The sequence below is a fragment of the Solanum stenotomum genome, unplaced genomic scaffold (assembly GCF_019186545.1).
Source record: "Solanum stenotomum isolate F172 unplaced genomic scaffold, ASM1918654v1 scaffold27025, whole genome shotgun sequence".
Taxonomy (NCBI): Eukaryota; Viridiplantae; Streptophyta; class Magnoliopsida; order Solanales; family Solanaceae; genus Solanum; species Solanum stenotomum.
Window position 1 is genome coordinate 8,358 of NW_026029306.1, and position 23,400 is coordinate 31,757.

The following is a 23,400-nucleotide window of genomic DNA, read 5'->3' on the forward strand; positions in this document are numbered from 1 at the left end:
AATTTCTAAAATCCCACAAAAATGTTACATAACAACTGTAACCGATTTTTCTTTATCATATACAATATCACCCAGCAAAGTACAATCTACTTTTCAACCATAATGCTACTTAAATAACGGGATATTATTCCGGCCAAGGATCTGAAGCTCATCCCCTCCCCTCATATCTTCAGCATATTCCTTAATCTTCATAGCGGAATCTTCAAGTTGAGGGCTGTCTACAAGTGTGATAATTTTCAATGAATAAATATCCCCAAAACTAGGCGGAATCTCCTCAAGATCACAACATCCCTCCAGTTTCAATTTCTCAAGTGCAGGAAAGGATTCCTCTCCAACCTCCCACCTTGCTAGAGTCACTTGATGCAACTCCAAATATTTGAGATTCTCAAAGGTGTCTTCCTCCCCCATGTTCCATTCTTCTCCCCATATGATTGTATAATAAAGGAACAACTCTTCAAGGTTGGGCAATCTCACTATTGTTGATAGTGAATTGGATGTCAGAGGAAACTTATCCAACAACAATATTTTCAAATTCGAAGGGAAGTGAAAATCCCATTGCCGATTTATGGCTGCAGGGGACCCACTGTCATTTATGTTTGAACTTGCAAAATACACATTGAGTTCTTCTAGTTCAGTTAGGAAATCCAATTTCGGGAACCAATGTTGCTCTGCTGAATAATCCCATGATTCCTTGAGATCAAACTTAAGCACTTGAAGATTGGGAAGCCTTTTGAAAATATCCTCTGTATTTTTCGAATAGGAAAGCATGGGTTTCCCTAATATTCTCAATTTCTCTAACTTTGTGTCCTCTGCTATCAGTATTGATTCATCTGCATCCAAATCAAAGAAAGAACAAGCACTCACGGACAGACCTTGCAACTTTACAAGATCACCAATTCTTGGTAATAGTACCAAGGTTGATCCTTCGTTAAACACCAACAGGATTTCTAGATTCCAGAGGTTTGAGAAAGACAAAGGCAGATATTTAACTTGTGTCCCAATGCTTAAGTACCTCAAATGATTCAACATGCATATTTCATTCAGCAAAGAATCTTCCACCGTGATAAAAGAGGTATGCAGTTCCAAGGCTCTAAGAAGCCTCAAGTGTCTTAGATGAAATGTATCAGAAACACTATCCGCCAGCTTGTCTCCATCTATGGTCAAAGAATAGAGGTGTTTACGAGAATGCCTTTTCTTATTTGAATCAAACAGGAAAAAATTGTTAAGCCCCAATAACTTGCTGTTATAATGAATGGCCACTATACGTGGCATCAAATCTGAAGAAGAAGATGGTATACTTGAACTTATATGGTCAAACAACTTTTCCTCTCTTGCTTTTATAAACAAAATTCATGCACAAGATCATGAAGTAGGTAAGTCGGGTCATCACCTATCTCATTGAAAGCAATTACCAAGCTACTGGAAATTAAGTTATCCAAATAAACCTTCATCACTTCTTTCACACTCTTCAGCTCTGTCTGTTCCACAAGTCCTTCAGCATGCCATAAACCATTCAACACAAAGATTAAGATTGCATTGTCCTTCGGAAAGTTTGCAAGGTAAAGAAAGCATGGCTTGATGTGATGTGGCAAATGGTCATAACTTAATTCTATAACCTTCATCACTTCCACTTCACCGTTCAAAATAAAGGAACTCAAATTATTTCGAACTTCAAGCCANATCTCATTGAAAGCAATTACCAAGCTACTGGAAATTAAGTTATCCATATAAACATCCATCACTTCTTCCACACTCTTCATCTCTGTCTGTTCCACAAGTCCTTCAGCATGCCATAAACCATTCAACACAAAGATTAAGATTGCAGTGTCCTTCGGAAAGCTTGCAAGGTAAAGAAAGCATGGCTTGATGTGATGTGGCAAATGGTCATAACTTAATTCTATAACCTTCATCACTTCCACTTCACCGTTCAAAATAAAGGAACTCAAATTATTTCGAACTTCAAGCCACACTGTCTTTTTCTTTTCCAAACCTGCAATGACTCCAGCAATCAGATCAGCCACCAAAGGAAGCCCTTTACAATTTTCGGCTATTTCTTTACCAACATCCAATAGTTCATCAGGGCAACTCTCGTTTCCAAATGCCCTTTTCTCTAATAACTCCCAACTTTCTTCAGATCTTAGCAATCGAAGGTTAAGAGGAGCAGTGTAGAGCTTTCCATGCAAAGCCACTTCCTTTTGTCGAGTTGTCAAAATAATTCTACTTCCTTTCACAACTTCTGGAAAAGGTCTTGTTAACTCATCCCATGTAGTAGTATCCCACACGTCATCTAAGACAATAAGATACCTCTTTCCAAACAGTTGTTTCCGTAGTTTATCAGCAACATCATTATTCTCGCTCAATTTTGAATCTGAGTCACTAACTTGATTGAAAATTTTATCCAACAAATTCTTCTCGTCATATCCTTGGTCGACCGTGCACCATGCACGAAGGTCGAAATGGCTAGAAACTGATTTATCATTGTATACTTTGTACGCCAAAGTAGTTTTACCTGAACCCGGCATACCAGTGATCGAAATGACATCTAGATCTGCCGGTCCACTGGTGAGCTTTCTAAGTATGAAGTTTGTCTCCTCCTCAAAACCTACAATTATTTTATCAGTTGTCAATGACTTGCTCTCAACTGGTTTCTTGGGAGAGTTCACAACGATGAGACCTCTGTTCTTGGAAATGTTCTCATGTAAATCAGAGACCTCTTCTTTGATAAGCTTCATCTTCTTTATGGTAATGGGAAGTGAGAAAATAAGATGTAAGAGACCATTATCTCGAACAATAATTGAATCTATGACATCTTTTGCCTCATAAGCCACATCTAGAACACGTTCCCAGAGATCTTTATACAATCCCTGCTCAACATTCACAAAGAACGATCTTATGAATTCCAGGTCTTGTCTCACCAACTCAATTTCTTCCTTTATCAAAGCATTGGAATCCAGTAAATCATTCGAATGTATGTGTAGTAGATGCATGAAGAGCGGTCCATCACTCATGGGGAAGAAACATTGAGATGAATCCGGGATTTTAAGATAAACATGTTTGAGATCTTCCTTGAGGAGATCAATATTTTCCAGCAACTTTAGGGTTGCACGATTTGTCTCATCGGTACTCTCCTTATTCCTTAATTTCTCTTCTAAGTCACGAACAAGAGTTAATACCTCCTTGATAAGTGCTCCAACAAGTGCCAATAGATCAAATAATTTGTCATGATGAATAAAGTCCTTGGGCATATCAGAAAGAATAATTAATAGGAACTCAATCATGACATGAATGTTTCGAGCCCCTAAAGTGCTAGGGGTAATAACAGTTACCATGTGCTCCTGTAGATGAATAAGATATTCCCGAAGAATGTCCGGAGAGGTTTCCAGGAGCTGCTTAATGAAGAGTCCAATTTCTACTGAAGTTGAAGCTTTCAAATGTGTATAACACCCGATGTCTTTGCCATCATCATCCAAAATTGGTTGAAGCAGATTCTCAACCTCTTGTCTTTTTCTAGTCATTATATCTTCAAACTGCTCCAAATCGGAATAAGAAAGCTGGACATATGTACAAATAAATGTCAGCTTCAATTTCAGGCTTTCAATTAGATCCACATCAACAGCCTTTTGATCTTCTTCATTCTTTAATCTCTCCATGAAATCCAGAACATTGGCAACGTCCTTGCGAAGAGCAGAAAATGACACCTGTCGAAATAATACATATCAAAATTTTAAAGCCACATAGCTACAATTCAACACTTTACAGTTCACTCTATCAAATAACATACCAATGAGTTGTTTGCTTCTTCATTATCTTTTCGTTTTTCCATGATTCTACTTTTCCTTTCCAAGTTCTCAAGACCTGATGCATAAAAGTACATAAAACTTTATAAGGAGAAAGAAGATGAAATGACAAGAATAATCAATAATTTCACTATTTTCACATGAACTTAAGAGGAGGACTTAATTAGTGGAAGATGATAAAGGTACACTTGCGATTTGAATTGAAGAAAATGACTTGTAAAAATGGGGTTCATCCAGAAACGAGACCAACTGGTACCGAACCTTTCTATCTCTAATAGCATATAGTAATATATTTTCATTAGTGAGGGGAATCTTTCGTCATCTTAGAAAAAATCTAAAAGATCTGCTTCTATTCACTCCGCACTCTCCAACCCCCTCCCTCTCACCCGGTAAGAATTCATCCGCACCGGATGTTAATACCAAACTAATACAACTTATCATGGGTAAGTAATAATTTAATGAAGCAAAAATATACATTAACTAACTAGGATTAAGTGATAAGATCATGCATCTATTGATTTGTTGTAAACAACTGCTGGTGTGAGTAAATATTAAACAATTCCATATTTTTACTTCAATAGAGATGAGAGTAGCAAATATTAAACAAACTATTAGATGAGTTGACTAACATTTTTACTTGATGAAATTATATATCCTCTACTTGCTTTGTTATGTGATCAATAGAGCAAAATTATGGGATTAAAAACAAAGTATGTATGGAAGAATAATTAATGACATTAAATCATTGTGTTGATAAAAAGACCAAAAAAAGCCTCTTTCCTCATAATTGTATATTAAAAAATTATGAAGGTAAGTTAGTGCCACTGCCACGAAAGTCTAAAAAGTAAAATCATGAATCACTTGTCTACTACAAAGTCCAAATTGATAATATGGATATCCATACCAAACAAAGAGTAATCCTTAAAAAAAGGCTCTTTTGTTGATTGGGGTTAGTGGAAAAGAGTAATCCTTAAATTTTTTTTAGAGAAAACCATGCATAGTATTCCCTCGTATAGTATTAAAAAAATTATAAAGATAAGTTAGTGGTACTAAAGAGCAAAAGCATGAATCACTTGTCTACTACAAAGTCCAAATTCATAATTAGGTATAGATTAATTTAATTAGAAAGCTAATCAAAATTTCCCATAAGAATAATACTCTGCTCACTTTATATTACTTTTTTCGTTTATTTGACACTATTTCATATAATTCCGTTCAAATATAATATCAACATTTTTTTATATATAATTTCTTAATTAAAAGTTTTTATTTCTACGCAAATACTATGATATGTTTACCATTACAAGTTTCTAAAGTCCTGTTTTACTTCTTCTGTTAAGCTTTGTGAAAGTTCAAACAAAATGATGAAACAATGTCTTGGAATTCAACACCAAACCTCTTGTATTTACACTCCTCAGCAAAATGGGGGAGAATAAACACATTCTTGAGGTGTGTAGAGCCATAAGATTTCAAGGTCACATTCCCATCAAATTTTGTGTTCTAGCTACAACTTACTTAACAGAATGCGTTAACAATATATCACTGTGTGAAATGTTGATATTCGCAATTTTGGTGATTTGACAAACCATGGGTCCTTATAAAGGGACCTGATCCTTGTGACAATATACACGCAAATGTCAGGCTGTAAAAAATACAATTGGTTGGTGCATAGTCTCCAACTGTGGCAGAAACCTCGGCTAATGGCATGGCCTCGAAGGTTGTGTCTATTCTTCATAAGGGTTATGTCCAATAGACACAACACTAGTTTTTGCAACTTGAAAATTCTGAAGAACACTTGCAAAGGCTCACTTTCAAGAAGTATTATCCTCGAAGAGCAACAGGGACCTGATAGAGCGGAAAACTGTCTAGTTGTCTTAGGATTATATCTTCCATGCATACATTGTAAATCTGTTCCTAATCTATAAAAGATTCAGATCTCGTGTTTGGTGTGTAAAAGTCTAAATCGGTTAGAGCTAACTGATTTAGTGGGTAGTGTTGTATCTGCTTTGTAAATTTCTAAGTCATCTAGGAGCTAGTTGATTTAGTGGGCAGTGTGGTATCTGCTTAGTTGAATTCTAAGTTGTCTAGGGATGATAGCTTAGTGGTGTTAGCATGATGGACAGCTAAATGATTGTATATATTAATGTAATTATATAGTGATATAAATTAGCATGATCATATACATTTGGTGTAGAATCAAAGGAATAAATATTGTGATAGAATAGCTGATTTGGAGGGATAGCAAGGCAGATTTAGAGGGATTGAATAGCAGATTTGTAGAGATAGAATGGCTAATCTTTAGGGATAGGAATGGTGGATCTTTAGGGATGTGTAATCTTTATTTTCTCTATATAATGGAAAGACTCTCACTTTGAGAGGTATTAAGCAGAAAATTGACATGGTATTAGAGCTTTCTCTTGGCTGTCTTGTTTCATAGAGTCATCTGTGGTTCCTTCTAAATTTTTTTTGAAAATCTTGGTTTTTGGTTTTTGATTTTTTGGTTGACTGTTCATCGACAATCAGTCCTACCACCTGGGAATTTTGTTCTTGGTCATTCTAGTTACTTTCTTGAGTCTTTGTAGTTTTCATAGCTATTCAAAAGCATGAATTCACATCACTTTGAATCCTTCAATGTTTGTTTTACTGGAAAAAATTATTCTGCTTGGGATTTTCAGTTTCAATTGTTTGTCACCGACAAAGAACTATGGGGCCATATAGATGGAAGCGATCCTACTCCTACTGATGCAACAAAGCTAGGTGAATGGAAGATTAAAGATGCTCGGGTGATGACATGGATTCTAGGGTCAATTGAACCTCTTATTGTTCTTAATCTCAGGCCATACAAGACAGCTAAGGCCATGTGGGATTACTTACAAAAGGTTTACAACCAAGATAATAGCGCAAGACGCTTTCAGTTAGAGTATGAAATTGCTAATTACTCTCAAGGAGGTCTTTCTGTTCAGGATTATTTTTCTGGATTTCAGAATTTATGGGCTGAATTTACAGATATTGTCTATGCCAAAATACCTACTGAATCTCTATCAGTGATTCAGGCAGTTCATGAGCAAAGCAAGCAAGACCAATTTTTGATGAAATTACGCTCCGACTTTGAGAGTGTTTGCTCTAACTTGATGAATTGTGACCCGTCTCCTTCTTTGGATGTTTGCTTTAGGGAATTACTTCGTGAAAAGCAACGTCTTGTCACACAAAATGCTTTCAAGAAAGAAAATGATGTCACTGTTGCATTTGCTGCTCAAGGTAAAGGAAAGGGAATGGATATGAGTAGAACNACTTGATGAATTGTGACCCGTCTCCTTCTTTGGATGTTTGCTTTAGGGAATTACTTCGTGAAAAGCAACGTCTTGTCACACAAAATGCTTTCAAGAAAGAAAATGATGTCACTGTTGCATTTGCTGCTCAAGGTAAAGGAAAGGGAATGGATATGAGTAGAACTCAATGCTACAGCTGCAAGGAATATGGTCATATGGCTAGCAATTGTAGCAAGAAGTTCTGTAATTATTGTAAACAACAAGGACACATTATCAAAGAGTGTCCCATGCACCCTCAAAATCGTAGGATCAATGCTTTTCAAGCAGGGATAAATGGTTCCACTAATGATAACTCATCTTCAAGACAAGTTCTTACTCCTGAAATGGTACAACAAAAGATCGTGTCAGCCTTTTCAGCATTGGGATTACAAGGTAATGATGTTACATCTAATTTTTGGATTGTTGATTCAGGTGCTTCCAATCACATGACCAACTTAACGAGCGTCCTAAAAAATGTTCGTAAGTATCAAGGTCCATCACAAATACAGATTGTCAATGGTAGTAATTTACCTATTACCAAGGTTGGGGACATTACTCCAACTTTCAAGAATGTTTTTGTTTCAGCAAAGCTCTCAACTAGTCTTATTCCAGTTGGACAATTGGTAGATAATAATTGTGATGTGAATTTTTCTCGTAATGGTTGTCTTGTGCAGGATCAGGTGTCGGGGACGATAATCGCGAAGGGGCCTAAAGTTGGACGATTGTTTCCTATACACTTTTCCATTCCTCCTGTTCTATTTTTTTCTTGTACTTCTACTGCTAGTAAGACTGAGGTTTGGCATAAGCGTCTAGGACATCCAAATTCTGTTGTGTTGTCTTATTTATCAAATTATGGTTTATTGGGAAATAAAAATCAATTTTCAGTTGCTTCTATTGATTGTTCTACTTGTAAATTAGGCAAAAGTAAAACTCTTCCTTTTACTAATTTTGGTAGTCGTGCTACAAAGTGTTTTGATGTCATTCATAGTGATGTTTGGGGAATTTCACCAATTATTTCTCATGCTCATTTCAAATACTTTGTGACATTCATAGATGATTATAGTCTATTTACATGGGTGTATTTTCTTCGATCCAAATCTGAGGTATTTTCCATGTTCAAGACATTTTTGGCTTACACTGAGACTCAATTTTCTACATGTATCAAATTATTAAGATCTGATTCTGGTGGAGAATATATTTCTTATGAATTCAAAAAATTCTTTCTTGACAAAGGAATTGTCTCACAACACTCTTGCCCATATACACCACAACAAAATGGAGTTGCTGAAAGAAAAAATCGTCATCTTTTAGATGTCACTCGTACTTTATTGATTGAGTCCTCTGTACCAGCTAAATATTGGGTGTAAGCTTTGTCTACTATTGTCTATTTAATTAATAGATTGCCATCGAAAGTGCTAAATTTTGAGTCTCCATATTTTCGTCTTTATCACCAAAATCCTAACAATAGTGATTTTCATACATTTGGTTGTGTTTGTTTTTTGCATTTGCTTCCTTCGCAACACAATAAACTTTCTGTACAGTCTACTAAATGTGCTTTTATGGGTTATAGTACTTCACAAAAAGGTTTTATTTGCTATGATCCATGTTCTCACAAATTTCGTATTTCTAGAAATGTTGTTTTCTTTGAGAATCAATATTTCTTTCCTACGATTGTAGATCCATCTTATGTTTCTCCTCTTCTTCCTACTTTTGAGGATTTATCATCTTCTTTTAAGAGGTTCAAACCTGGATTTGTGTATGAACGACGTCAGCCAACTTTATCATATCCCGACACTTATCCGCCACCTGAAACTGTACCACAACTAGAATTTGAGAATTCTTCAAGATCTGGTCCTCTTGAGCGTACTCGGCGATCTACCAGAGTATCTCGTACTCCTAATTGGTATGGCTTTTCCTCTACTTTATCCAACATATCTATTCCATCTTGTTACTCACAAGCTTCCAAGCATGAATGTTGGCAGAAAGCAATGGAGGAAGAACTTTTGGCTCTTAAAGAAAATGACACATGGGACATTGTTTCATGTCCTTCAAATGTCCGCCCTATTGGATGTAAATGGGTTTATTCAATCAAACTTCATTCTGATGGATCTCTTGATCGGTACAAAGCTTGATTGGTTGTTCTTGGTAACAGACAAGAGTATGGAGTGGACTATGAGGAGACTTTTGCACCCGTAGCCAAAATGACTACGGTGCGAACTATTATTGCCATTGTTGCTTCACAAAACTGGCCTTTGTATCAAATGGATGTCAAAAATGCTTTTCTCCATGGTGATCTTAAAGAAGATAAATATATGAAACCTCCACCTGGTTTGTTCTCATCGCCTACATCAGATGTATGCAAGTTGAAGCGGTCTTTGTATGGATTAAAACAAGCTCTAAGAGCTTGGTTTGATAAGTTTCGGTCTACTTTGCTACAATTTTCTTTTGAGCAGAGCAATTATGGCTCATCTTTGTTTCTTCGAAAAACATCTACAGGTTGTGTTCTTCTTTTGGTGTATGTAGATGACATTATTATCACAGGAACTGATTCTTCACTAATCATTAGCCTCCAACAGCAGCTTAAAGATTCTTTTCATATGAAAGATCTTGGTACTCTTACTTATTTTTTGGGTTTGGAAGTTCATAATGTTGCTCAGGTGTGTTTCTAAACCAACACAAATATACTCAGGATCTGATTTCTTTGGCTAGTCTTCAAGATTCATCCTCCGTAGATACTCCATTGGAATTGAATGTGAAGTACCGTCGTGAGGAAGGCGATCTTCTTCCTGATCCAACTATATTTTGACAATTTTTTGGGAGTCTAAATTACCTTACTATTACTCGGCCTGATATCTCTTTTGCAGTTCAACAAGTTAGTCAATTTATGCAAGCTCCCCATCATCTCCACTTGGTGGCTGTTCGTCGCATCATTCGGTATCTTCTAGGAACATCTACTCATGGATTGTTCTTTCCAAGTGGTTCTCCTATTCGTCTTAATGCTTTTAGTGATTCTGATTGAGCGGGATGTCCTGATACTCGTCGTTCAGTCTCTGGTTGGTGCATATTTCTTGGAGAGTCATTGATATCTTGGAAGAGTAAAAAGCAAGATCGTGTGTCAAATCTTCAACAGAGGCTGAATATCGATCCATGTCTACTGCTTGCTCTGAGGTTGTATGGCTTCGTGGATTACTTGCTGAGATTGGATTTCCCCAATCTCATCCTACTCCTCTCCACGCTAACAATACAAGTGCTATTCAGATTGCTACTAATCCAGTTTTTCATGAGAAGACCAAACACATCGAAGTGGATTGTCATTATATAAGAGAAGCTGTAGATAAATGAGTCATTACTCTTTCACATGTGTCCAGCGATCTTCAAATAGCTGATGCATTTACAAAATCCATGGCACGACAATGCCATCAGTTTCTAGTTGTCAAATTGATGCTTCTTGATCCACCAACATCAATTTGAGAGGGGATATTAGCATGATGGACAGCTAAATGATTGTATATATTAATGTAATTATATAGTGATATAAATTAGCATGATCATATACATTTGTTGTAGAATCAAAGGAATAAATATTGTGATAGAATAGCTGATTTGGAGGGATAGCAAGGCAGATTTAGAGGGATTGAATAGCAGATTTGTAGAGATAGAATAGCTGATATTTAGGGATAGGAATGGCGGATCTTTAGGGATGTGTAGTCTTTATTTTCTCTATATAATTGAAAGACTCTCACTTTGAGAGGTATTAAGCAGAAAATTGACAAGTGGGCAGTGTGGTATCTGCTTAGGCTCAATAAGTAATAGAGTTATTACTTAGCTTTGAGGTTAATAACTTAATCTCATCTGTGTTGTATCTCTGTTTCACTTTTGCTTGAAAATATTAGTGAAAACAATTGAAAATCTTGTGAGACAGATTATGGTTTTACTCCCTTGAGCAAGGAGGTTTCCACGTAAACTTCTTGTGTTGTGTTCTGTTTATTGTTTACACATTATTGCTATACTTGCTGAGTCAAGGGACCTAGTCCATTGACTAATAGTGGACACACTTATTCTATCAAATGTTCTCTTAATCATCTTAGAATTCTAGGCTGTCTATGCTTTGCCAAGACGACATAAGAATCTGATAACTGCTATACGTATGGGATATCTTCACACCCAAAAAGGCTATATATATACTTTTTGATTTATTTGTCAACAAAGATGTTTTTCCTTTTCAAACACTCAAGAAGCGATGTCTTTACTTATCCATTGATGCTATATATAGATATGCTTTAACTTGATGATGCACAACTGCATCTACAGAATTCTAATCATCACCTCCCCTTCCAATACCTAGTTATCTTCAATGAACAAACAGTTGATACATCACAGAAGATCCTCTACAACTAAGGCAGCACCTCAATCTTTGGCCAAAAACAAAAATCTACTACTATACTCCTTATGAAGCATTTAATTTGTTGCTGCAAGTTCAGCTGAAGTAACAAAACTTGGATAGTGGTTCCTCTACCCAAGCTAAGGGGGAAAGAGGTCTATTGGTTGCAAGCGGGTCTTTATGATAATATACAAAGACACGTACGGGTGAAATTGAAAGGTTCAAGGATAGATTAGCAGCCAAAGGGTATAGTCAACAATAAGGAATAGACATTCTCTCTCTCTCTCTCCCGTAGTAAAAAAAAATAGTTATTGTGACATCAATTCTGGCTATTGCTTCCATCAAGCATTGGCAAATCCATCAAATGGATGTGTACAATGCCTTCCTTCAAGGAGGCCTACAGCAAGATTTTAAGAGCCAGGGGGAGACAAGAACAGTTTGCAGTTTACAACTGCTGGTAAAGTCAATATGACGCCACTCGGCTGGAAATGATAGTCATCCTAGTATATGTATGGATGACATGCTCATCACGAGTAGCAGTTTACAACTGATTCAAGGACTTAGGAGAGCTAATTCTTAGTTATTCAATTTGCCAGATTAAACTAATGCATCAAACAAAGAATGTCACACTATTCTTATCTATCAAGCAGTAGTAAGGAACAAGTTTCAGCTGATTGGGCAGCATATATATCCAAATTTCACAAGGTCAGATTATTTATTCAACTCCTAAAAATCTTCATTTCTCTACTTTCTCATAAACAAAATCCAACTTAAGAACTAGATTGAACTTACTACCAAAGATGAGAAAATATTTTTGTCATTTTCTTGAAGAAAGTCATTGCTTTCAATAGAGATCGATGAGAGTACTAAAAATTAAATGAGTTAACTAACCTTTTTACTTGATGAAACAAAATATCCTCTCCTTGCTTTGTTATATCATCAAAGTTATGGAACCAACTAAACACAAAGTATGTATGGAAGAATAATTAAATAAGCAGACTTGAAAAATAAGTTTTGATAATAGATATCCATACCAAACAAAGAGTAATGCTTTAAAAAAGATTCTTTTGTTGATTGGGGTTACCGGAGAAAAGAATCTTAGTATTAAAATTTAAAAAATAATAGAGAAAATCATGCATCGTATTCCCTTATAATTGTATAGTATTAAAAAAATTATAAAGATAAGTTAGTGCTACTTAAAAGCAAAAGCATGAATCACTTGTCTACTACAAAGTCCAAATTCATAATTAGGTCTAATCGAAATTTCTCATAAGAATAATACTCTGCTCACTTTATATTACTTTTTCCGTTTATTTTTATTTGACACTACTTTCTTATTATTCCGTCCAGATAGAATATTAACATTTTTTTTATATAATATTTTAATTAAAAGCTTTTATTTCTAGGTAAATACTATGTTATGTTTACCATGACGAGTTTCAAAAGTTTTTTTTCCTTCTTCTGTTAAGCTTTGTGAAAATTCAAACAAAATGATGAAACTGTGTTTTGATTGTAATTTCTAAGAAAACTCGAACACAATGATGTGTTTGGTACGAAGGAAAATAAGTAATCGGAAAGAGAAGAAAAAACAGAACAACAAATGGTTGCCATTTTTAATTTGATCATATTTATCAATATAGTTCAGTTGAGAGTTTGATCAAACAGATTGTAGGCAGGTTTTAAACATTTAATGAAACACATTATATATAGGAATTTGATCAAACACATTGGTGAAGAAGAACCTGTTTTGGTGATTCATTCCACTTTTGCTCATCAGTAAGAAATGCTTTCTCCAACCACTAAGCTCAACATCAATTGTTTGAAATCCATTACAAATGTAATATTAATGAAAAAGTATGAGTAGTAATATCTGAAATCATTCGAAATTTCAATAATAAAAGACTTAAATTGTAACTAAAACCCAAACAATTTCAGTAAACTAAGAGTAACTATTGAATGTTTCTAAGGAAATTTATGAACATTCTCTAGTAGTGCAATAACATAGAGTAGTTCACATTATCTTGATCACAACAATATTTTTATACAAGTAAAATGTTGAAAATGAGAGAGAAGAAAAAGAGCACAAAACAAAACAGGCTCATCTACTCAAATTCTACCTAATATTCACAAATAGTTGAGTTGAGACTTTCATCAAACGCACTTATAGATATATTACAACATTGGTGCCAATTTCTGCCTGACTGATTCGATCAAGGAGGGCTAACTCAATGGAATTCATAACCCTTTCAATCTTCTCCTTATTTCCTTCGTCGGGGAGCAGAGTTCTCACTTCCAGGAAGAGCCACATCAGGGAGGATGGTTGCTGAAATCAAAATCAAATAAAAACATGATAGCGGAATGGATTAGAGCTATGTTCAACTAGGCAAATCCGCACAAACAAAAACCCTTTCTGATTAGGAATGATAATCGCAATGGTACCATTAGTAGGGACTCACAGAAGACTGTAAACGACTGAATTAATCAGAACAACACACATATATATTTTGGTTTCTAAGCAGACACTGGCTTAGGGCTCGGCATTACTCCAATGTGTCTTCTGTTGTTTATCAATTATATCCTCATGTAGAGTTAACTGCAACAACAACTATATTTGTAACATAGTTTTTTTTCCATCTGTTATGTTCAAAGTGAATCCAAAATGTCAAATTTGTATATCAGAAGCACCAAAGAATTAGCCACAAATGTATATCTTGAAAAAGCTGAGATATAGAATAACTTTCATATAGTACAGAGAGTCGTGATGTAGCCGGACTTGAAGAGTAAACACATGATATGCAAATAACTTGAAAGAACAAATCTTGGAACACAAAATAAATTCATCTGTACTCACATAATCTGAAACTTGTCTTCTCCTGTCATATCTTCATTCAACTGTGATAATTTTTAATGAATAAATATCTCCAAAACTAGGCGGTAAATCGCACAATTCTGCAGATTTAGTCAGACATATAAAAAATCATTTTTGATATATTGATCAAATGGCGCTTACAAAACATTATCCCAAAAAAAGAGAAGAAGAGTAGTTTATAAGATAAAGAAGATGTATATTGTCGAGACATAAAATAAGGCCATGTATATTTCATTCTCAAACTTGTTTATAACAATGATATTTCTACTTAGTTTCAGTTGACACTTTCATCAAACATCTTTTAACATTTGCAAAAGAATGGAGAAGAACCTGTTCACTTAAATAACAATGACTTGAAGCTCGTCTCCTCCCCTCATATCTTCAGCATATTCCTTAATCTTCATAGCGGAATCTTCAAGTTGAGGTCTCTCTACAAGTTTGATAATTTTGAGTGACCAAATATCCCGAAAACTAGGTGGAATCTCCACAAGCTTACGACATCCCTCCAGTTCTAATTTCTTAAGCTTGGGAAAGGATTCCTCTCCAACCTCCCACTTGGAAAGAGTCACTTGATGCAACTTCAAGAATTTGAGATTCTCAAAGGTGTCTTCCTCCCCCATGTTCCATTCTTCCCCATGGATGATTGTACGATAAAGGATCAACTCTTCAAGGTCGGGCAGTCTCGCTATTGTTGATAGTGAATTAGATGTCAGAGGAAAGACAAGCAGACACAATTTTTTCAGATTCGAAGGGAAGTGAAAATCCCACTGCCGATTTGTCGCTACAGAGGACCCACTGTCGTTTGGGTTTGAACTTGTAAAACCTACACTGAGTTTTTCTAGTTCAGTTAGACAATCCAATTTCGGGAACCAATGTTGTTCTGTTGAATAATCCCATGATTCCTTGAGTTCAAAGAAAAGCTCTTGAAGATTGGGAAACCTTTTGAAAATATCCTTTGCATCTTTCGAATAGGAAAGTATGAGTCCCTTAATATTCTCAAGTTCTCTAACGTTGTGTCCTCTGCTATCACTATTGATTCATCTGCATCCAAATCAAAGAAAGCATTCATGTACAGCACTTGCAACTTTACAAGATCCCAAATTCTCGGTAATAGTACCAAGGTTGATCCTTCATTAAACACCAAGAGTGTTTCTAGATTCCAGAGGTTTGATAAAGACGCAGGCAGAGATTTAGCTTCTGTCCCAATGCATAAGTACCTCAAATGATTCAACATGCATATTTCATTCAGCAAAGAATCTTTCACGATGATAAAAGAGGTATACAGGTCCAAGTATCTAAGAAGCCTCAAGTGTCTTAGATGAAATGTTTCAGAAACACCTATCGGCCAGCTTGTCTCCAAATATCCTCAAAGAATAGAGGTGTTTACCAGAATGCCTTTTCTTATTTGAATCAAACAGGACAAAATTGTTAAGCCCCAATAACTAACTGTTATAAATCAATGGTCACTATACGTGGCATCAAATCTGAAGAAGAAGATGGTGTACTTGAACTTATCCGTTCAAACAACTTTCCTCTCTTGCTTTTATCAAACAAAAGTCATGCACAAGATCATGGACTTGGCAAGTCGGGTACTCACCTATCTCATTGAAAGCAATTACCAAGCTACTGGAAATTAAGTTATCCATATAAACATCCATCACTTCTTTCACACTCTTCATCTCTGTCTGTTCCACAAGTCCTTCAGCACTCCATATAGCTTTCAACAAACAGATTGTCAGTGCAGTGTCCTTCGGATGACTTGCAAGGTAAAGCAAGCATGGCTTCAGGTGATCTGGTAAGTGGTCATAACTTATTTTTATAACTTTCATCACTTCCACTTCATTCTTCAAAATAAAGGAATTCAAATTATTTAAAACTTCAAGCCACACACTCTTTTTCTTTTCCCTCCCAGAAATGACTCCAGCAATCAGATCAGCCACCAAAGGAAGCCCTTTACAATTTTTGGCTATTTCTTTACCAACATCCAATAGTTCATTAGGGCAACTCTCATTTCCAAATGCCCTTTTCTCTAATAAATCCCAACTTTCTTCTGATCTTAGCAACCGAAGGTTAAGAGGAGCAGTGTAGACCTTTCCATGCAAAGCCACTTCCTTTTCTCGAGTTGTCAAAATAATTCTACTTCCTTTCGTACCATTAAGAAAAGGTCTTGTTAACTCATCCCATGTTGTAGTATCCCACACGTCATCTAAGAAAATAAGATACCGCTTTCCATACAGCTGTTTTCGTAGCTTATCAGCAACATCAATATTCTCACTCGATTTTGAATCCGAGCCATTAACTTGATTCAAAATTTAATTCAACAAATTCTTCTCATCATATTCTTGGTCGACCGTGCACCATGCACGAAGGTCAAATGGCTAGAAACTGATTTATCATTGTATACTTTCTATGCCAAAGTAGTTTTACTTGAACTCGGCATACCAGTGATCGAAATGACATCTAGATCTGCTGGTCCACTGGTGAGCTTTCTAAGTATCAGGTTTTTCTCCTCCTCAAAACTTACAATTATTTTACAAGTTTTCAATGACTTTGTCACGCCTCGAGCCTACACCCTGGACGTGGCCGGCACTCGAAGACCATTGCTGGCCCCAAGCGAACCCTTGGCCTGGCTTCTTAACTCAGCGGAAACTTAACTCGACAGCATAACTCAATGCAATGAAAGGTTATAAAATAACCAACTTATAAAAATCTGGCCAAAAAGGCAACTCGAGTCTCAAAATAGAATATTACATATATACATAGATGAGAGACTCAAAACTAACTGACTGACTGTCTATGAAGCCTCTATATCACTGAGATGGATGTTGGGACAGACCCCGCAACATCCTAATAAACAAAACTAAGAAAACCAACATAATCGAGTCCTCCGAAACACAAAGAGGCTCACCACTGACTCTGGAGTGCTCAGTTGGATCAACGGCGAATCAAATGTTGGCCCTGGGTACCTGTGCCTGCATCGTCATAAGATGCAGGCCAACTGACATCAGTACATTGAATGTACGAGTATGCGAGCTGGAAAGCTAAACCACAACTTAAGCTGCAAAAGAGTACAATGGAACTCTTACCTTGGCTCTGTTCAACTCATGAATAATTGAACTCAATATATAAAGCAATAAGATACATACAATATATAAAGCTTGTAAAACTGTGTAAACAACTTAGCTTGTTAAAGATAAAACAATAACAACTCAACTTTACTTATATAAAAGTAATATAACTTTAGTGGGAGATCCTTTAACCGACAATCACCACTATGAGCCCTAGTGGTGATACAACGTTTTACCTCACGTTGCCCAAGGACCATCCTATACCTAGCCGTGATATAGGAAGCCAACTTTACCAAGTGGATCCACTAGCTTAACTTTATGTGATCATCTAAAAAGTATGGCCCATTAAATCCCATGTTGGCTACATGGTTCTTATGGAGAGTTGAGTTAATATGAACTCGTGTCCCCAATTCAGTGCTCAAGACTACTCCCAAAAATACTTTAGCTCATAAGTGTTTTAAACACATCTTTCTTTATTTGAGATAATTACTCAAAACTTTGCCCAAAGGCTCACTTGGAATCGATGTTCCTTTTTCTTGAAAACTAGCCCAAAGGCTCTTTTGAAATCATAGTTCCTTTCTTACTCAAATGTAAAAACATTTAGAAACTTCTTTGGGAATACATAGTTCCCTAATAACTTTTGAGAAATAAACTCAACTCTATACTTTTTACTCAACTTGAAACTCTGGACTCTTTACTCTTTACTTGACTTGAAACTCTTGACTCTTTACTATTTACTTGACTTGAAACTCTTGACTCTTTACTCTTTACTTGACTTGAAACTTGAGCCTTAAAATGAAGTTAAAACATTCAACAAAGACTCTTGAAAAGCTTTAGAGACGTGCTTTGACTCCCTTCTTGAACTTCTAGACTCAACTCTTAACTTCACTTGACTTGGAAACTAACTCTCCTTGAATTGGAATTATGAATTCAAGGTGTTTGATCACATGTTATGGATGAGTTCTTGACGTTTAAACGTACCTTAGAGTGTTGGAAACAACTATGAAACATGGGTACAATACCTAGGAACATGTATGAAAAAGTGGGGAAGGAATGGGAAGACTTGGCGCTTTGAGAGGCGCGGAGCGCCAGACCTCAAAGGTCAAAAGGATCTGGTTGGGGCTCTGCTAGGGGCGCCGCCCCAAGGGCTGGACCTCAGAGTCCCTTTTGGGGCGCGCTGGGTGGCGCGACGCCCCGGCCCTTTTCCCCGAAAACTTGACTTTTCTCCTTCATTTTTCTAGCTCTAAACCTCCCTTACCTTTAATGGTTCCAGCCCCTAAACACTTAGAATCATAAACCCCTCAATATACAATCGTTTTCAACTCAAAAACACAACCAAATCATGTCTCAAATCAACAAGAACTTCAACACAACACAACTACAACTTCAATAAACATCACTACAAGATTTCAACAACCACAACTACATCTTTTCTCGAAATTAAACGAGTTTGGCGTGTGGGGGAAAGAACCAACCCAACACTATGGACTCACATACCTAAAAGGGATCACCCCCGACGATATCCACGATGATCCTTGACGAAACCTTGCTTGATCTTCTCTTTCTCCTCTTCTTCTTCTCTTCACTCACAAACCCTTACTCTCACTCTTTAAAATGAGTAAAACTGATCAAAATCAGTCTTAACACACTAATATATATCCAAAAGAAAAGGCTAGGGAAAAGACCAAAATACCCTTACAAATTTCCGGACAGACTTCCCTGCCAACTGCCCAACTTCCAAAGGGCATAACTCACTCATACGAACTCGGAATCGAGCAAACTCGGCGGTGTTGGAAAGACAAATCCACGAACTTTGCAAAAAAAACTGGAACTACACCTAGATCATCCTGAGCTAGGAGTCATAACTGTTCAAAGTTGGCCAAAAATTCATTATTTTCCATACTTAGCCAAATTTTCCAGATTTTTGAATTCCTTCCAAAGATGACTATTTCCAATTCTAAGCCTCTTCATAGTTATCTCAAATTGTCGGATGTTACAGACTTACTCTCAACTGGCTTCTTGGGAGAGTTCACAACAATGAAACTTCTGTTCTTAGGAATCTTCTCATGTAAATCGGAGACCTCTTCTTTAATAAGCTTGATCTTCTTTATTATATTGGGAAGTGAGAAAATAAGATGTAAGAGACCATTATCTCGAACAATAATAGAATCAATGACATCTTTTGCCTCATATGTCACATCTAAAACACGTGCCCAGAGATCCTTATACCATTCTTGCTCAATATTCACAAAAAAAGATCTTATTGATTGTAGGTCCTGTTTCACCAGCCCAATTTCTTCCTTTATCAAAGCAATTGAATAAGCATTGGAATCCAGCAAATCATCTAAGTGTCTCTGTAGCAGATGCATGAAGAGAGGTCCATCACTCATGGGGAAGCAACATTGAGATGAATCCGGGACTTTCAGATAATCATGTTTGAGATCTTCCTTGAGGAGTTCACTATTTCCCAGCAACTTTAGGGTTGCGCAATTTGTCTCATTGGTACTCTCTTGATTCCTTAATTTCTCTTCTAAGCTGCGAACAAGAGTTGATACCTCCCTGGTAAGTTCTCCAACACGAGCCAAAAGATCAAATAATTTGTCATGATGAATAAAGTCCGTGTGCATATCAGAAAGAATAATTAATAGGAACTCTATCATGGCATGAATGTTTCGAGCCCCTGAAGTGCTAGCAGTAATAACAGTTACCATGTGCTCTTGCAGATGAATTAGATATTCCCTGAGAATATCTGGAGAGATTTCCAGGAGTTGCTTAATGAAGCGTCCAACTTCAGCTGAAGTTGAAGCTTTCAAGTTTGTAAAACATATGTGCATAACCTCCAGTTCAACTGGAACAATCTTCAAGAGTAGATGTGCTAGCTTGAAGAGACGAAAGTCTCTATCATTCTGATCATCCTCATCTAAGTTGGAGAGTTGAGAGTATTCATTAGTCTGATCATCCTTATCTAGCTTGGAGAGTTGAGAGTTTTCATCAGTCTGATCATCCTTATCTAGCTCGGAGAGTTGAGAGTTTTCATCAGTCTGATCATCCTCATCTAGCTCGGAGAGTTGAGAGTTTTCATCAGTCTGATCATCCTCATCTATCTCGGAGAGTTGAGAGTTTTCATCAATCTGATCATCCTCATCTATCTCGGAGGGTTAAGAGTCTTCATCAATCTGATCCTCCCAAAGGAAGTGTCCTACTCTCTCAGCCAGTTGAAACTGAGGTAAGACATATTCAACTATCTCGTGCTCAATGTAACCATTCACTATCAACCCATGGAAATCTCTTACGTTGCCACATACATTCTGGAGAACCTCATATTGAGTCTCTAATGGAAACATCTTTTCAGCACAATACTTGGATAGATGATGGAGATTCAAGAGGAGGAAGTCCAATTGCTCATCCGTTATGGTGGCATCTGATTTAGAACGATGATGCAAGCTGATACAGTCATCCACATTACCGGTGAGGCTAGCAAGGACATATTTACACCCAACGTTGTTGTCATCATCATCCAAAATTGGTTGAAGGAGATTCTTAACCTCTTGTCTTTTTCCAGTCATTATATCTTCAAACTGCTCCAAATCGTAATAACAAAGCTGGACATATGTACAAATAAATGTCAGCTTCAATTTCAGCTTTTCAATTAGATCCACATCAATAGCTTTTTGATCTTCTTGATTCTGTAATCTCTCATGAAATCTAGAACATTGGCAACATCCTTGCGAAGAGCAGAAAACGATACCTGCCAAAAGACCAACTGTTATACTCGTATCAAATTTACAGCCACATTTCTACCATGCAATATGTTATTCTAAACAGGCACATAACATAGCATAGCTATAGGGGGCATACCGATGAGTTGTTTGCTTTCTCTTCCTCTCTTACTTCATGATTTTCTTTTCCTCTTTCCATGATTGTAAATTTCACTAGTCCGTGAAAAAGTAAAATTTCCTTCTTTTCCCTTAAAGTTCTTAAAATCTGATGTATAAAGATCACCTACATAAAACTTTATCAGGAGAAAGAAGAGGAAAAGTTGTAGAAAAGCAATACAAGAAACTGCAGAAAAAAAACATACGTAAAAAGTCATAGCTCGAACTATTATGCAGATATAGAATTGGGCTCTCTCAAAAAAATATACATGTTGGGTTCGAAAGAATCAGGCGTCATGCGGAAGCTTACAGTTGCAAATATAAATTAGACGATACATAAAACTATACTAAAAGAAATATATATTATTATATGATTTGGTCAATTGGCTTACATAATTAAAACTAATATTAAGGAAACTGTAGAGAGAAAAATCTCCTCATAAACAAAACTCTTTAATGAGTACAGTGTGGATGCTTTTATGTTCTGGTATGAGTAGATGGGTTTTTTCGAGAAGAAATAACCCAAATATGGAAGGAAACTATATTTTCCTTTCGGAATAAGTTAAAGCATTTATAGTAATACTTTTGACTTTCTTTCAAGAGAAAAATAAACTTCAAACAAGATGCGAATATCAGGGCAAAACCCTAACAGTACGAAACTCAATGGCCCGACAAATGTGGATTTTAGCTACATAGGGCCCTTTTATTGAGGGGGAAGCGCTCCTTGTCATTGAATCTGAGACATTTAATTTACTATGCTTAAATTAGTCAATAAAATCAGAGGAAAATCTTTCGTGTTATATTTTTGATTCATAATGAAACCTGGCAATCCCAGTAACTTTCCAATAGGAGACAGAAAACTAGGAAGAAAAGAAATGAGAGACCTTCAACATAATCTTTACCTTTTGACCGACCGGTTAAAGTTCATCAAACCATGATTAAGCTATTGGAATCTCTTAATTACTTGTTTGAGAGGCAATATTCTTGAACAGTAGCTGAAATATTAGGAAAATGAACTTGAAAGACAGCAACAGTAAGAAGAACCAATAGAGATCAAGAACTAATCCCGAGATTAAAATACAATTCATTGACTTTTCAGGTCTTCTTAATCAATTGTGAAAATATGTTTGTCTACCTAATATTCATATTTCAAGTTGACTTAGAATTGTTGAGATTAATGTTAGCTTGTGAATGTAGATGATGTTGTCCTACGATTTAATTGACAGGTTATGAGAATTCAAGAAGTGGCAAATCCACCTCTGGTTAAGAATGAATTGGATTCTAAACACTCCAAATCTTGTGTCTACCATGGTTACATATTATTAACCTAACGACTATGATGGGATTCACGTCACTACCCAAATTCTTAAGCTAGGACTAACACCTAGCAAGCCACAACCCGCTAGGAAAACCATTGCATTCAATCACCAAACTCAAATTAAAGTCCAAATTCTCATTCATCCCACCACACTCCGAGACCTCTGACTAAGAGACCTTAAGCATAATCTTACCTTTTGGCATATTTTTGTTAGACAGGTTGAAGTAATAGGTTGAAAGACAAATCAAATAGCTAGATCTAGATTTAGAATTCCAAGATTATTCAAATATAATTCATCAACTTCTCAAGTTTTTTAAATACCTAAAGTGCTCACTTTAACAAATTTTAAAGGACCAAAACTACTCAGAAGTATAAGATAAATTTCAAACCTACCCCATGCATAAGGGATCATTTTCTCATCCATCCTCATCATGTTATTATGTTGTCAATAAATCAAAAGAAAAATCTCTGTTATATCATTGAGTCATAATGAAAAATGAAATCCCTGGTAAAAGATAAAGAGATCGAAGACAAGAGACTTTCAAAAAGATGTTACCTTTTCACCGTTTGAAGCCGTTGTTTGAGAAATGATGTTGAACAGTGAGAAAGAGTGTAAGGTAGCTATGGATAAAAAAGATGTTTGTGAGAGTAGTTGAAGTAATTTGGTAGAAGAAAGAATGAAATAGGTAGATCTGGATTTACAATAATTCTCAAGATTATTAAAATGGAAAATGCATAAGTACCCCCCAGCCTATACCCGAAATCCCAGATACACACCTAACCT

At 36.2% G+C, this 23,400-nt stretch overlaps 1 pseudogene; it reads right to left on the bottom strand.

Annotated features, from left to right (window-relative positions):
- Nucleotides 1-105: 105 nt before the first annotated feature.
- Nucleotides 106-21,341, bottom strand: LOC125851558 (putative late blight resistance protein homolog R1B-13; annotated as a pseudogene).
- Nucleotides 21,342-23,400: the final 2,059 nt, after the last annotated feature.